General features: G+C 34.5%; 2 protein-coding genes across 4 annotated transcripts in view; one reads left to right on the top strand and one right to left on the bottom strand.

Moving 5' to 3' along the window:
• The window catches only part of get4 (guided entry of tail-anchored proteins factor 4), a 707,996-nt gene that overhangs the window by 454,128 nt on the left and 235,745 nt on the right, over window positions 1–18,123 (top strand). The window lies entirely within an intron of this gene.
• Window positions 1–18,123, bottom strand: part of raraa (retinoic acid receptor, alpha a) — a 333,795-nt gene that overhangs the window by 201,409 nt on the left and 114,263 nt on the right. For all 3 annotated transcript variants that reach the window (XR_015503272.1, XM_087274661.1, XM_087274660.1), the window contains one exon: window positions 13,713–13,763. The gene's annotated coding sequence lies outside the window, so the exon portion shown is untranslated. The remainder of the gene's footprint in view (window positions 1–13,712; window positions 13,764–18,123) is intronic.

Raw genomic sequence — 18,123 nt, 5'->3', positions numbered from 1 at the left:
TGTTGGACATTTCACACTGAACATAAGCAAAGCGTGAGCAGTATATTAAGTCGAAATTATTAGTCCCGCTTTGAATTATTTTAAAATATTTCCCAAATGATGTTTAACAGAGAAAGGACATTTTCAAAGTCTTGTTTGTTTTATTTTGGTATATAAAAAATATATAAAAGCAGTTTAAATAAAAAAAAATATTAAGGTCAAAACTATTAGCCCTTTTAAGTTATATTTTGTTTTCCGATCAAACCATTGTTATACGATAACTAGTCTAATTATCCAAACCAGCCTAGTTAACCTATAAAAAAAAAAAATCTGTAATTTTATGGTTTATTTCCGGCAGCTGGGGAAATTTACAGAAATTAAAATAATGAATAATAAATTACAGAAATTTACCAGAAATTTAAATTTAAGGAAACTTCTGTAATTTTATGTCTGTTATTTTACAGTATATTTCTGTAATTTAACGGCTGTTATTTTACATTTTTTTCAGCCGGAAATAAACCGTAAAATTAAGGATATGTTTTTACAGTGTAATTATAGTTAAGCCTTTAAATGTAACTTTAAGATGTGTCTTGAAAAAATCTAGTAAACTATTATTTACTGTCATTATGGCCAAGATAAAATAAATCAGTTATTAGAAATGAGTTATTAAAACTATTGTGTTTAGAAATGTGTTGAATAAATCTTCTCTCTCTCTCTCTCTCTCTGTCTCTCTCTCTCTCTCTCTCTCTCTCTCTCTCTCTCTCTATATATATATATATATATATATATATATATATATATATATATATATATATATATATATATATATATATATATATCAGAATACATTTTTACAGATGATATCATTCACACTGCATGCTTAGAAGCAGAAGTGGCAGTGTCACCACCACCAGAGACTATTTTTCCTAAATGCTCATCAAAATACATCTGAATGAACACAAAAAGATTAACTTAATCATTAAAGTGAGGTTTGTTCAAATGATTGAGACCTGTGTAAATGATTAAAACTTGAGATAAATCTTCAAAAGATAACTTTAATCTTGCAAGCTATACCCAAGAAAGGTGATTGAATAATTAGAAAATGATAACACCATGACTCAGGCATTTATGTGTGGAGTTTGCATCTTCCTCCTGTGTTCGCGTGGGTTTCCTCTGGGTGCTCCGGTTTTTCCTACAGTCTAAAAACATGTGGTGTAGTTGAATTGGATGAACTAAATTGATCATAGTGTATGAATTGGTGTGTGAATGAGAGAGTGTATGGAAGTATCCCAGTACTGGGGGTTAGGAGTTAGACATGTTAGGGTTGCATCAATCACATGTCAGATGATCGACAGTTTATTCCACTGTGGCAACCCCTGATAGATCAGTGACTATAAGCTGAATTTAAGTGAGTAATGAGTAATGCCAACCAGAGGGGTAATGAGTCCAAGACGCAAAGCAACTCTTGAATTATTTATTGGACTTGAGTGAATTATTCCACTTATACAAAAATAATAATAATAATATTCAAACATGTAAAACTGTCATCTGTGTCATTGCTATTGCATTTGCACTGTTATAACTTACTGACATACAGCCTATAACATACTCACCCACTCACTATCCTTTGAATTAGTGCCTGATTTATCAAGGGTTACCACAGTAGAATAAACCGCCAACTACTCAGGCATATCTTTTATACAGCGGTTGGCCTTCCAGCCACAACCCAGCACTGGGAAACACCCATACACTCTCTCAATCTCACACACACACATATTCATTTACCATAGCCAATTAATCAAATTCACCTACTGTATACAGCATGCCTTTGGACTGTGGGGACAACCGAAGCACTCAGAGAAAACTCACACAAGAAAGAAAATGCAGCAACTGGGGGAAAACTTGCAAACTCCACACAGAAAAAAACAACAACATAACATTTGCTGCAAAAAAATACATGCCTCAAATAAAACACTTCCTTATCCACATTTCATCCATCCATTCATTCATTCATTCATTCATTCATTTTCTTTTCGGCTTAGTCCCTTTATTAATCGAGGGTTGCCACAGAGGAATGAACTGCCAACTTATCCAGCACATTTTTATGCACCGGATGCCCTTCCAGCCGCAACCCATCTGTGGGAAACATCCACACACTCTCATTTACACACACATTCATACACTTTGGACAATTTAGCCAACCCAATTCCCCTGTACCACATGTCTTTGGACTGTGGGGAAAACCAGAGCACCCGGAGGAAGCCTAAGCGGATGCAGGGAGAACATGCAAACTCCACACAGAAACGCCAACTGAGCCGAGGCTCGAACCAGCGACCCAGTGTCATTCTTGCAGTGAGGCGACAGCACTACCTACTGCGCCACTGCATCACCCACATTTCAGTTATTTACACACTTTTTCACTAGTTTGATGGTGGACATAATGTTTCCCATCAAACCCAGATCATTTAAACTTGCTTTCATCAATAATGTGAGTTTTGGATCAGTTCTCTGTCTATAAAACAGGCTTCTCGTCAAAGGTTAGTGTAGGGTTTTCATTCTTTCTGTTGATGAGAGACTTAGTTCTAGCAATTCCAGTGTTGAACCAGAGATAATGAGGTAGCATTTTTTTAGTCGGACGAAATAAAAGCACTGACACATCCTGGATGAGAACAACTTTAAAGATGATTCAACATGGATTGTATTTGGGTGTATTCGAAGTACATACTGTAAGCAGCAGTTCAACTTTGTGCAACAATCACTACATGAATGAAAGCAGAACTAGAAGATGCAGCTTCTGCTCCATATACAGTTGAAGTCAGAATTATTAGCCATCCCTTTGAGTTTTTGTTTCTTTTTTAAATATTTTGTCACCTTGGAGTTATAAGGTTCTATCTGCGTTCTGAATGATTTTGAGATATTGAGCTTCAAAGTTTTTGCATTCCATATAGCAAACAGTATGTGTGTAACATTAGTTTTTTAAATAAAAAAAAGTCTTAATGTAAACAACTTATAAAAACCATCCTATAACGTAAATAAGTTGTCATTTAAAAAGAGTATGCCAATAACTCAATTTTGACAAAAATGTCAAATAGAACCTTATAATTCCTAAGAAAGGTGATGATTTCCAAAACAATGTTTAACGGAGTAAGTACATTTTCACAGTATATCTGATAATATTTTTTTTTTCTTTTGGAGAAAGTCCTATTTTTTTTATTTTGGCTAGAACAAAAGCAGTTTTACATTTTTTAAGCTATATATATATATATATATATATATATATATATATATATATATATATATATATATTGATTGTCTACAGAACTAACCATTGTTATGTCAACTTTCCTAATCACCCTAACTTGCCTGCTTTAAGGTATATATATATATATATATATATATATATATATATATATATATATATATATATATATATATATATATATATATATATATATATATATATATATATAAAGCTTAATATTACATTTTTAAGTAGTAATTTAATAGTAATACACTTAAAAATGTTTTTTTTAATATAGGTTGTATACTAGTATTCCACCGTATTATATAGATAGGCATAGCCTTGAGTTCTAAAAAAGACAAATAGGCTTAACCCCCCCCATTTACTGTAGTAAAAACCACCTTCTATATTCAAGTGCATTTTTTTGTTTCCATATATTAAATAAATAAACTGCTACTTTTCTAATTAAATGACATAGATATAAATATATATGTTTAAACTTACAGGCTAATTCACATATTTCACGATCTGAATGATAATAATTAATAAGAAGTATTTTTTAATAGTAGACAACACTTGATGTTTCTACCTGTCAGTGACTCAGTGACAGTTATAACGAGTACATTCTCCAAATGGTTCTGTCACTGTTTAATCCTTTCTGTGCAAGACTGTATGGTATACTTAATGCCACATGAACTGTAAAGTGTAAAATAAAAATAGCAAAATGTTCTTTAAGAGTTACATTTTTCGTTGGGGGAAACAGCTGTGCCGATGAGGAGAAAACCCGACTGGTCCTCCATGACATTGGGATCCAGGTGATACAAGATTATTTATATCAAAGAACTGCAAATAAGCAGATATTATACCAATTTATCAATAAACACACATCTCGTTCTCTCGCTGTCCATGGCTGTGATTTGCTGATCAAGTGAAAAACAAAAGACGAAGGAGGAGCCAAATTCTGCCGCCGTTTTCTTATCAAATTTAAAAGGGACTGGGGCATAATTTAGTGTACAGTTTAGCAAGTTTTATGGGGGCTGAGTAGAAATATAGGGGGGCTACAGCCTTCCTAAAATAGGCCTATCAACGCCCATGCTGCCTAGTTAATCTAATTAATCTAGTTAAGCCTTTAAATGTCACTTTAAGCTATATAGAAGTGTCTTGAAAAATATCTAGTAAAATATTATTTACTATCATTATGGCAAATATAAAATAAATCAGTTATTAGAAATGAGCTATTAAAACTATTATGACTACAGATGTTTTAAACAAAAATGTTCTCTTTATTAAACAGAAATTGGGGAAAAAAATAAACAGGGGTGCTAATTATTGAGGGGGGCTAATAATTCTGACTTCAACTGTACGTACACTCTCTCAGTATCTACACTGCTACCACTTGGTTTGTGTATCCAATATGAAACAGGCCTTTTTGTCCAGATGAGCTTTTTTTATTTAAAGTAAGTAGTCGTTGGGGGACTATGAACAAAGATATTGGGTTTTCCCAATTGGATTAACTCAAATTAGCAAAAATTATGCACAATCGTATATACTTAGTATGGAAGAGCAACCTGAGCCCTATTTAAACGAGAATTGTTTTTTAGGTGGACGTAGGGGATTTTTACCTTTTACATGGGGTGGTTGATTCACGTAAAAGAACCTGAAACCAGAATATCAGAATTTTTCTCTCAAACCACTGTGAAGTTCCTTTAAAAGTTATTTTTTTTGACAAACACCAAAGCTGTCTGGTGAATAAAAGTCTGTTTATACTGGGTGGTGCGATTCAGTATGGTACAGCATGGCATGCATTTATGTCTATTTCCACTGTCAAATGACCGTACCGAACCATACAGTACCATGGTTCCAAAAAGTACAACAGAATGGTAACAAAATATTGGAGCTAGATTCGCAGCTGAATGCTGATTAGTTTTTTAGAGAATAGTCACCAGTGTGTGTAACAAGCCAATGAAAAGACAACACAGGAAGTTCCATTTTTAAATACACAGCCGAGACATGGCACCATAATAATAGAGTGACAGCACACAGCAATAAGCCATGGTCAACCCGAGTCAAACAAAGCTTGTTGCCTTCTTGTCACCAAATGCCAAAAAGCAAGAACAGAATCTCATGTACAGTATGTTCTCTATTTTTGTTTATGAGGGTGTCTAAAACTACCACTGTGCTTTTTTTGGCCACTGTAACGCACCTTATGGTTGTACCTCATCATCATTTGCATTAGAAGTCTCATGTATAAAAAATGGACACTTACATTACCAAAGTTGTAGACATGTAGTGTACATCATCTCAGTAAAAAGCTGCCTTTTTGAACTCATTTGTGATGATTGTCCTGCTCAAAATTTAACTCTATAAAATATCAGAATGCATTTTTATTCATTCATTTTCCTTTGAGTTGGTCACTGATTAATCAGAGGTCGCCACAGCAAAATTAACCATCAACTATACTCTGCCGTAATTTTTTTTTTGCAGCTGCAACTTAGTACTAGAAAACATCCATACACACACACACAAACACACATACACTACAGCCAATTTTCATTCATTCATTCATTCATTCATTCATTCATTCATTCATTCATTCATTCATTCATTCATTCATTCATTCATTCATTCATTTTCTTTTCGGCTTAGTCCCTTTATCAATCTGGGGTTGACACAGCGGATTGAACTGCCAACTTATCCAGCATATGTTTATGCAGTGGATGCCCTTCCAGCTGCAATCCATCTCTGGGAAAATGGCCAATTTAGTTAATCTAATTCACCTAATTGCATGTGAGAACATAAGCATTTTCAACATTTTGAAATTTATTCATTCATTCATTTTCTTGTCGGCTTAGTCCCTTTATTAATCTGGGGTCGCCATAGCGGAATGAACCGCCAACTTATCCAGCAGGTTTTTACGCAGCGGATGCCCTTCCAGCCGCAACACATTCACACACACACACACACACACACACACACACACACACACACTCACTAAGGACAATTAGGCCTACCCAATTCAACTGTACCGCATGTCTTTGGACTGTGGGGGAAACCCGAGTACCCGGAGGAAACTCCCTGCGAACGCAGGGAGAATATGCAAACTCAATACAGAAACGCCAACTGAGCCGAGGATCGAACCAGCGACCCAGCGACCTTCTTGCTGTGAGGAGAACTACCCACTGCGCCACTGCGTCGCCCATTTTGAAATTTATTTTTGAGATAATACTTTTTTGCTTTAAGTCAACATTGTACCACAATGGACACATTTTGATTCAGGAAAAAAGGAATGTATTTACAGAAATAATCAGTCTTTTACAAATCTTTCAAAGAAATAGATTTATCCGGTTTAAAATATAATATACATTTTATTTTTAATTAAAAAAAACAATATGTCTAATCTACATTTCTAACTGTTCTATGGCAACATTGTACCTGCGCTGACTTGCATGCTGACCAGACAAGGGAAAAAAGATATAGGTGAATAGAGTTGTATCTATCTAGAATTGTTTTCATTCATTCATTCATTCATTCATTCATTCATTCATTCATTTTCCTTCAGCTTAGTCCCTTTATTCATCAGGGGTCACCACAAAGGAATGAACCACCAACTTATCCAGCCTATGTTTTACACAGCAGATGCCCTTCCAGCTGCAAGCCAGCACTGGGAAACTCCCATACACTCTTGCATTCACACACATACACTACTGACAATTTAGCTCATTCAATTCACCTATACTGCATGTCTTTGGACTGTGGGGGAAATCAGAGCACCCAGAGGAAACCCACACGAACATTGAGAGAAGAATTAGCTTCTTATGATTGATAATGTTTTTGGTTCTTTTTCTGTACTCCGCACATCTCAGAACCCTTGCTGTATATGAAGGATAAAGGTGCTCTCTAATTTAATAAAAAAAATAACAATCACGTTTCATGCTGCAAAAGTCAATTTACATGATTTTACTGCAGTTGGGCTTTAAGAAGGTATACATTTAGAGACAGAGAGGTGTGTGATGCAATTCAACTGTTTTATCTTGATTATAGGCTAGTTTCTCATAATCATGGAGGCCAAAATTGAAAGCGAATTTTGATTAATTGCATAGCCTTGGTTAATATTACAGTGAACTCATAGCGAACTTTGTGCATGTGTAGGTTACTATGGGTCAATTAAATTATTGGTAGGGACATTTCAGTGATTGGGGATATTAGTGGGGATACGTCCCCTCGGTCCATGCCAATTCTATGCCCTTGTCAGGATTGGAACAACATATGGGTGAGCAATTAATAAAAAAAAAAAAAAAAACTTGTGTGATTGTCTTCAGAAACATTTTTTTTTTGTTGTGCTAGTTGAAAGTCTCTTCACAGTCCAATATTAATGATTAGAGTAAATGATTTAAATGTATTTATATGTATTTTTATATTCTGGATAAGGCATAAAACTTAAAAATAGTTATCCAGTTAAAAATTGTCTGGCCAACAATTACCATAATTCTGATAAGTAGTCCAAACGGTTTGTCAGCAAATGTAGATTTGTACAACTGCGCACAAGATCCGCTGGTTGCGCATGCGCTCATGCACGCATGCCGCGTCCACATGGACATGAGAGGCAGAGGTAAAAATAAATGCTGAATCAAAACTTTTAAAATCCTGAATCAATATCGGAATTACTTTTGCATGCTGGAGGAAGGATGACATCAAGGCTGAAGTATTTCTTTTAGACAGGTAATGTTCTGTTTTAAAACTATTTTAGTCACGCAAAGCTTATGTAGATTTGGTAGTTATGAATGGGTTATATGCACAGTAGTGTTGTTCAGCCACTGAAATCTTCCAGCGAAATATTGATGTGATTATTTTCAGTTTCATAAAGTTAATTTTTTATTTAGTTTAACAACAAAACATCAGTAAATAGCACTGTTCCGCCTAGCCTGCTTTACTGAGGTGATGCTGGTTTTATATTCACAATGGTTCATTTTTGAACGATGACAGCCTGTGACAAACTCCCTGTATTGGTTATCATGCTACTTTGAATAATCGGTCTAAAATAGCATATAAGAATGACTAAGTAATAAGTGTAATTCCTACAGTCTGCCGGCCAGGCACTAAGCATGCAGTAGTGGATTTAGGACGAAACGTGTGAGACCAGTGATCCTTGCATCCATGAATTCATGCACATCATGACAAGTGTTGCTGAAAATGTGCTAGATTTAATACAGTTTTTCATTCTGAATTATAGTATTATAAAGTACAACAAAAATGTTATAATTGGTGAATGACATGATTTAGTGTAGTAGTTCTCAAACTTTTTTCACCAAGTACCACCTCAGAAAAAAATTGTACCAAGTACCACCATAATGACCAGTATTGAAATGAAGTAGCGTAGTTGGCCATATTAAGCAGCTACAGCACTGCACAGTTTGAAAATTAGTCATATTCATATTTATACAATTTTTTAAATATATATTGCATGTACTGTACATATGACATATTTGATATCTTTTTGATTTTGATTTGTATGTAGATTGGTAGGGAACCTGTTTTTCTTAGAGGATGTCAAGCTGACAAAACATTGCTGCACTCTAATACAAGTTTTACTAATGGAAAAAAAAAATGTAAGCACTGCAGTGTTTGGATGTTCTGTGTTTGTCTGAGATAATAACGCAATTATATTCCATACAAAATATCAAGCTGATCAGTCGGGTCTTGTCACGTGACTCGTGGTGCGACATCCTGAAAAGTAAAGATGTTTTCAACTGTGTACTCCTGGAATAAGCAAGAGCGAAATGCTGCAGTTCTTACTCATTTTACTAGCCCTTGGTTTAAATTTAGACGCTCAAGTCACTGAGATGTAACAAGAGAATACGGTCATTTTTCAAAATAAAAGACTTTTTAAAATGAATGATTGTTCAGACTCAGATAATAAATAAAACTGAAATAATTAATACTATTTTGTGCGGCCCAGTACCAATTGATCTACGGCCTGAGAGTTGGGTTCCTCTGCTCTACCGCGTATCTGCTCTGCAAGCACCACGCACCTCTTTCTCTAGTTCTACGTCAATTTGATTGATTTTTAGCAGCTGATGACGCGATGCACTAAAGTAAACATTGTAAGCACATCGCCTTGATTGAAGGCTTTAGAGAACCGCCATTGCTGATCACATTGGTGTTATCGTATACATAAAATGATAGTGATTCCTCCACATACTTCTAGAAGTAAGCCCATGTACCACAGTTTGAGAAACACTAGCTGCGTCCCAAATCGCATACTTATGCACTATTCTACGCCATTTTGTAGTATAAATAGTTTAGGTAGTGGGTTCACACTGAAAACTCTAAAAATAATAAGAGCACTTTAATTACCCGGATGATGCACTCATTCAGCCGCTAAAATGAAGTGTGTAATGATAGACACTACATGCACTCAACAACCGCAGGTTTGCTTACGTAGCGGAAGGGGCGGAGCTATCAGACGCACATGTTGAATAACTTTATTTATTTTGGATGGTGAAAGCAAAATTCTCCTACGAGAGTGATTTTAGCGCCTTCCGATGGTGAATGCGGCAATACTCACGGCAGGTATTATCTGATAATTCGGTCGTTTATTTCACTGATTTGGCAACCGTCAAACGTCATCAGGGAAACGGTTTGAATTTTCGCTTAGTAAAAACACATTAGTGTGCCATTTGGGACGACAATACATACATATACTATCCTGTTGAGTGTGTAAGTGCATAAGTACATAGTGCATGAGTGCATAGTGTAAAGTGTGCCATTTGGGACGCAGCTACTGATCTAGTGGGTCTCTGCCATCTTTAAGGTGCAGATGTTTGTGATTTCAGGAGGCGTGGCTTTGGACGGCAGGGATTGTGTTCAAACATATTATGCTAACCGGTTAGCATTTAGGCAAATTACCTACTGCACCTTTAAGGCAAAATGCAGTATTATGTAATTTCCTAAAATATATTTTATGATATATAAAGCATAACAATAAAGATGACAATTATACAGATGAAAAAAAACTCTTTTCTTTCTTTTCTTTTTTAATTTTCTTTAGAGAAAATATGGATCCTGCTAAAAGAGGAAGCAAGATGGTCCCTTCTGGGTCATGTAGCTACTACTTAGAACCTTTGTTGGTTAGTATCTGAGTTGTCCTACTTAAAATAGTATTAACCAATTAGATGTGCATCTCACTTTTTTAAAATCACTTAAATAGGTTATGCTGCCTGCAGGCAACACAGAGGTTTAAGAAGATCAGCTTTTTAATATGAATGAGAAAAAAAAACAAAGCATTCGGAAAAACAGAAGCAGATAATTATGACTGAATTTGCATTTTGGGTGAGCGCATGCACATAAACAACCTCACATTACAAACCAAACTAACCCCCACACGCTGACACACTCCCATAGAAAACCCGACGGGAAGCAACATCTTTCTCTCTCACACACACAGGGTGCTGATATTGCTCATGATGGATAGCTCAATAGCGCCCAGCGCTGGGTAATGTGGCTGTGTTTTGATTGGGTGCAGAGTGGGCGAGTGATTAGCTTTTAGGATTTATGATTATGGCTTATCAAACAATACACACAGCGTGACTCTACTACACACAAGTAGTATCATGGGTAATCAAACAGCACGGCTTATCCACTGGGAAATACACACAGCACTGCGTACAAAAGCTCCCAGCATGTGTTGACTGTATTTGAGTAAGGCACACAAATCACAATACTGGATCATACAACAATATTAAGCCGTTCTTAAAATGCTTCAATAAGCATATGATTCACAACAACATCAGCATCAATTATAAAGGAGTAATAATACACTGATATCTTTTATATTTTGTCTGACTGGCCATCAGATATTTCTCTTAACATTCATTATTGTACACTTTCAAAACACACATTATGTATTATACACTACCATAATTAATTTTTAAATGTTAGTACACAGTAGTTAAAGTCACGTCATGCACAGTGGGACTATAAATGGTAACTAAATACATGACTCCCAACTTTGCTTCTGCTTTTCAGTTCACTCAACATGCTAAAAATGGAGGAAAAAGCAGATAACGCTTTATTTTGATGATCCATTTGAGTATTAGTAGACTGTCTGCTTAATATCTGTTGATGCTGCTCCTTCAAAAGACATTTAACTTACTATAGGAAAGTGAGCAAGTACATGTCAACTTACACTAACCCTAACCATAAACCCCAACCTAACATTCTACTTATAATCTAATTAGCGACCATCATTAACGGACCATCAAAATTAAGTGTGACCTAAAAGCATATGGATACAGTATCTCACAGAGAGTGCTCTCACGCATTGTGAGACTATATGCATGCAGAAAATAAAGAAAACTGAAAGCAAAATTCATACTGAAATACTGTAAGTTTACTGTATTGTTAGAGACTTTGTTATATCACCAAATATACAGTATGAGCTTTCAGTTTTATTTTATTAGATTATATTTATATTACATTTAGTATATTAGACTTATCATAGCATGTATATAATATGCTACTCTCTGCTACTCTCTGATTTGCAATGCTTCTTTATCCAACTTGTATAAAAGTGTCTGCTAAATAGGTAAATGTAAATGTCACTAAGAACTTGTCTGAACGGCCTACTTCGTATATATAAGTATGATCAGGGCTATTCTAATAATATTTGTTCTTCGGCTTGTTCCCTTATTTATCAGGGGTGGCCACAGCAGAATGAACTGCCAACTATTTCAGCTTATGTTTTACACAGTGGATGGCCTTCTAGCTGCAACCTAGGACTGGGAAACACTCTCGCATACACACACTTATACACTAAGGCCAATTTTGTTTTACCCAATACAGTGTTTAGCATAAATAAGTACAGCCCTTACAAATCAATCTTTTAAATTCATATCTTTAACAGTAAGCCATACAGTAATATATTTGTGCATATACATTAGATTAGTCAGTACTGAAGCCAAATCTGGAGCTTATCTAACAAAATAACTTACGATAACGGTCTAGAAACTAGTACACCCAAATGTATGTTATAAAAAAATATTAAATACAAACTTTTAAAAGAGGAAAAATCAAGAGAAAAAAGTGAAAAATTTAGTTGAATTTTGTAGGTTGTATTTTTTTTGCATTATTTTTTCTTGAATTTAATAGTTCTTTCTTTAAATTTCTAATTTTTTTGGTGACAAATATTATTTGAATAAATATAACTGTTTAATAAATTGGTTTTGTTTAAATGCACCGAAATACATTGCCTATACTCACTGAGAAATGGAGAAAAATAATCATTTTCAAAATGGGGTGTACTTAATTATGCAGAGCACTGTATATTTCATGTCCCTGGATCGTCCACACAGAAATAAATCTCAAAACTCAGGACTCGAACCAGCGATCTTCATGCATGCAACATTCTAATACTAAGGCATGTCAAATTATGCTGTCATTGTTAGAGGTTGCCACCACCACTTCTATCCTACATTCAGCAACAAGAGCAACGCATTAGGAAGTAACAAAGTAGCAAAGACTCAATTCCTCATCAATGAAATACATAAATTAGCGTAAGTAGAAATAGTAGGTCATTTTAAACCAATTTGTTTCAGACAATTGCAGGTATTTAACGAGGAATGTTAAAAGAAAACTTAAAAGACAACCAGATCTGCTAAAATGTATATTTTCCACACTAACAATAGACTTCATGGTTTTTTTTACATAATTTACAAGAATGTTTAAAAATAGTAATAATATGGCATGAAAATAATCTAATATCAGTACCATTTTGTGTATAACCAACACAATCTCACAGCAATATGTAACTTTTTGATTTAGTGGCTAATTTGTATGAATTCGTATGATCTAATTTGTACTATTTAATATGTTTTGCTCATCACCCAATGACGGTTGGGGTTAGGGGTCGGGTTGGGTGCCACACCCCCGTTTTAAAATTGTACATTTTCGTATGACTGATACGAATTAGTCACTAAACCTAACCTTGTGAAATCAGGCTGGTATAACCAGTTAACCAGTTAAACCCATTCCAGTCCAAAAAACATCATAACATCATAAACATATTGAGATAATCGAGAGTTGAATTACAAGCTACTGTATAGAACATCAGTGAAGAGTGTTTTTTCAATATCAGCTCTTACACATACTATTCACTATATAACAGAGGTGCAAATTATTGCTCATCCCCAGCAATCATATTATTTTCTCACTTATTTATTGCATGCTTATCAGGCAGGATTTTTCTTAGGTTGTCCACAAAATCCCATTAATTTCATTCGTCAATCTGAAGTGCCTTGTCACTAGCTTATTTCTGAGATGTTTTATTTCAAAACAAAAATGTTAAAACCTAATGAGCTAATTTTAGTCACATATTTTAGGATATAACCAAATTTTCACTAATTTTATGATGAAGCTGCAAAAATACTGACTTGTTTAAGTTTTTAGGGTACACTAGCAAACTTTGTACAATTATAAATAATAAAAAAAATCATACCTTATTGTGGTTGTCTTGCGATGAAAAAGCCTTTTGAAGTTGCATTTCTTTCTATAGGAGAGAAAAAGACAAAACTTGTTATAACAAAGTTATATTGCAAATAACATGTTATACACATAAGCTATTACTGTTATATCTTCCATTTAGTCTGTTCCAAAAGAATATTTGAGATGTTTGGTTGACCCTCCTCTTTAGTTCTTTGTTTCCCTTAAGAAAAAAAATGTTGCATACAGAATTAAAACTTTTAAAATGATAAAGATTGCTGGCCAGCTGATTATGTCACTTTGTATGAAAACATACAAAACTGAATGAATTAAGAAAAACAAATTTAAAAAAACATACTAAATGTAAATGTAAATGCTAAAAAACGAATGAACGAATAAACAAATGAACAAACATCCTAAAATACGTTAATGGCTAGCATTTTTTAAACAGAAAAAAAAAATGAGAGAGCCAATAAAAGTACTGTATTGACTAAACTTGTGCGGTGAAGAAAAGTGCTGAAAATGCATGAACATAGCTATTTTTGCAACTAAACTTACTTAATATGCTTTTGTAGGAGTGTGTCTGACACACATTTTATGGGAATTAAATTACCCACACAACACAAATAACTATTGTGCACACTCCACAAATTACTGGTGTCTCTCGTCATTATTTAACACTTTAAAAAGCATGTCTTAAATGTTTATTTTTTCTACATGTCAACTGAACACATCGATTACCAAATAGGTTGTTTTTAATTTGCTTCAGGAATTAAAAGATGACTTGGATCAAACAATTATGTTGAGTCATGTAACACCACAGCAGTCCTACAGTTCTATCAGACAGCATGTGAGCCATTCTCCTCGCACCTTAATATCAAAAACAAATAGTTTTATTTCTTCTTTTTTTCAGCTTAGTCCCTTTATTAATCTGGGGTTGCCACAGTGGAATGAACCACCAACTTCTCCAGCATATGTTTTTTACGCAGCATATTCCCTTCCATCTCCAACCCATCTCTGGGAAACATCCATACACACTCATTCACACTCATACACTATGGACAATTTAGCCTACCCAATTCACCTGCACTGCATATGTCTTTGCACTGTGGAGGAAACCTACGCGAACACTGGGAGAACATGCAAACTCCACACAGAAACGCCAACTGACCCAGCCAAGGCTCAAACCATCGACCTTCTTGCTGTGAAGCGACAGCACTACCTACTGCGCCACTGCGTAGCCAACATAAATAGTTGTGATATCTATATGAAGATCTCACAAAAATGCAGTTGGTATTTACTTGATCTCCTCTAAGTAATTGTAAGAAGGTGAATGAGCTGAGCACATGGGTGCTGTCCAGTTCTGAATTCTTTCATCTTTGCCTGTAAAAGGTCTATGTTCTTAAATCTGCACAATGTTGGTAAATCATCTACAGAAATTTTCATGCCCATTGGTGGTGTTTTGGAATTAGCCCTGTTTGGTAAATCTAGCTGTTAAATTGAAAGATAAGATAAAGACCAAATTTAAATTTTTGGGAAAACTAGCCCTTTGAGAAAGAAAAAAAAAAAGGAAAAAAAAAAAAAAGGAAAATATGCCATACAGAATTCAGCATTTCACATATGGGCATAAGAGGTTTTTTTTGAGTTATGCAAGCTATGTACAATGCACAGTGCAAGACAATTTGCAAGGTGTATAATGAGTAATTATTTTATTGGATAAAATGTGCTTGTGTATGTATAAAAAAAGGAAAAAACTAAAGGAGAATAAAACAATGCAAAGCGGTTAGGAAAGGAAGAGGCAGGGGGAAAAGAGAGAGGAAGGGGGCTGGGGAAAAGAAAAACAGGACGAGGTCCATTTTTCATCCCTCCTCCCTTGTAGCATTCATTCATCCATCCCCTCTAGTCTGACACAAGCTGAGAGACTAATGTCCATTGTGTCTGAGTGTGTGTGTGCGTGAGTCTCGCATGTTGCTTTGTCTGAGTTTTTCTCATCTGCAGAGACAAAACCAAGAAAGCTGCCTGTCTTCTGTGACAGCATCTAAACCAAAATGGACTCTAATATTACTGATTTTGCCGACACACCAAACACATCAGAATTATAGTTATGTTTAACAGACAGACAGACAGACAGACAGACAGACAGACAGACAGACAGAAAGACAGAAAGACAGACAGTAGCTTGCTAACTGAAATAAAAATGTTATATTCTCAAATCTGAAATGCTGTATACAGTTTACTACGATATGATCCAACTACATGTGAAAAAACTAACAAAAGCAATCCAAACTGATTGTCTCAAAGGGATACTCTGTCCAAAAATTCAACTTTGGTACTTTGCTTCTAATTTATGGGCCAGATTTACTAAACAGCAAATTCCCAAACACCACCAATGAGCATGGAAATGATTTACCAACAATTTGCAGATTAAAAAAACACAGATATAACATTGCGGACAGACAGAGAGAGAGATACAGACAGGCAGGGATGACAAGAAACAGGTGATTGGGAATAAATCTGCTGTGCTGGGACCAGACAGGTCCTTTAAAATACACTTTGACTTTTTGTTAGGTTCATACCCAGAGGAGTCAAACTATAGTAGAAGCGAACAAGTATTTATAGACCTCAGCTTGCTTTATACCAAAAGACAAAGACACAAAGACCAAACTCTACTCAATGGATAAGACAAATGTTTTCAATTCTGCAATTAGAAAAAATAACTTGTATACTAAAAGCTAAACAACATGTATTTGAAAACATATGGAGTCCTTTCATAAGTTACATCAAAGAAGTGGAATTAACAGAGGAAGAAGTTGATGAATAATTTTTGATGGATAATGCAGTTCCAGCTTTATAGTTCTGTATTGATACATTCTTTAATATATATTTGCTGTACCTAGTACTCAGTATGATTTTAATTGTCGTGTTTGAATAGATTACCATTAATGATTTTTACTTTTATTTTTTTTATTTATTTATTTATTTATTTATTTATTTATTTATTTATTTATTTATTTATTTATTTATTTATTTATTTATTTATTATTTATTTATTGTTTTTTATTTTTAGTTTTTTGTTTGTTCGTTTGTTTGTTTGCTTTTAGTTTTTATTATATATATATATGTATATATATATATATTTATATCTATAATAGAGGTCTATAATATTTTGTAAAATTTGTAAATACAACAAGGTTGTTATTGTTGTAAAATGTTTGTAAAATGTTTTATTTTAATGTGTACAAACTGAAAACGAAAAATAAAAATATTATGGAAAATACACTTTGATACATTTTGAACAGTTACTTATACATTATACATTTCAATTTATAACACTCACTCAACCTTTCCTTCTGCTTATTGCCTGGTTTATCAGGGTCACCACAGCAAAATGAACCACCAATTACTCAGGCATATGTTTTAGAATGTCAGTCACGAAATTAAAGCAGTTGGCATTTTAAACACTGCAGAAAATTCCTTCAATTCCTTCACACAAATCAATTATTCATTCATTTTCTTTTCACGTTAGTCCCTTTATCAATCAGGGGTCGCCACAGCGGAATGAACCGCTATCTTATCCAGCATGTGTTTTACGCAGTTTTACACTCTCATTCACACATATAGCCTACGGACAGTTTAGCCAACCCAATTCACCAAATAGTGCATGTCTTTGAACTTGTGGGGGAAACCAGAGCACCCAGAGGAAATCCACGCAGACACGAGGAGAACAAACTCCACACAGAAATACTGACCCAGACAAGGCTCGAACCAGCAACCTTCTTGCTGTGAGCCGCCACAAACTGATTAAGTCAACTTAATTGTTTTTACAAATTTAAGTGGACCACGAGTCCACATATATATGACATAATTGCACCATGACATGTCTTGCACCTCATTGCTCCAGATATTTGATTGATAGGGCCCCTCGTGTCCTTTTGATCTTTTTTAATTTTCCACTGACCTAGTCACAATGAGCTTAGCCTATGCATTCTTTTTTCCATGCTTATTCATTGTGATTGTTTTACTTCATTTTTTCATTTTGCACTATCATTACTACGATCATTAATTATGATCTTGGATTATGTTTTAGAGTTCTATTCAATATCATCAGGTTTCTTTTAGTAACTAATTGCATACTTTACACTATGGTATCGTTCATATAGCAAACAGTGCTAGAAATTGATGTACAGTTGAAATCAGAATTATTAGCCCCCTTTGATTTTTTTTTTCTATTTTAATTATTTCCCAAATTATGTTTAACAGAGCAAGGAAATTTTCACAGTATGCCTGAAAAAAAAAAATCCTTCTGGAGAAAGTCTTATTTGTTTTATTCTGGCTAGAATAAAAGCACTTTTTTATTTAAAAAGAAAGACATTTTAAGATCAAAATTATTAGCCCCTTAAAGCTATTTTTTTTAAATTCTTATACAA

Source organism: Danio rerio, chromosome 12, assembly GCF_052040795.2.
Source record: "Danio rerio strain M-AB ecotype USA chromosome 12, GRCz13ab, whole genome shotgun sequence".
Classification (NCBI taxonomy): Eukaryota; Metazoa; Chordata; class Actinopteri; order Cypriniformes; family Danionidae; genus Danio; species Danio rerio.
Note: the sequence above shows the minus strand (reverse complement) of the source record. Positions and strands in the feature narration are given on the sequence as shown.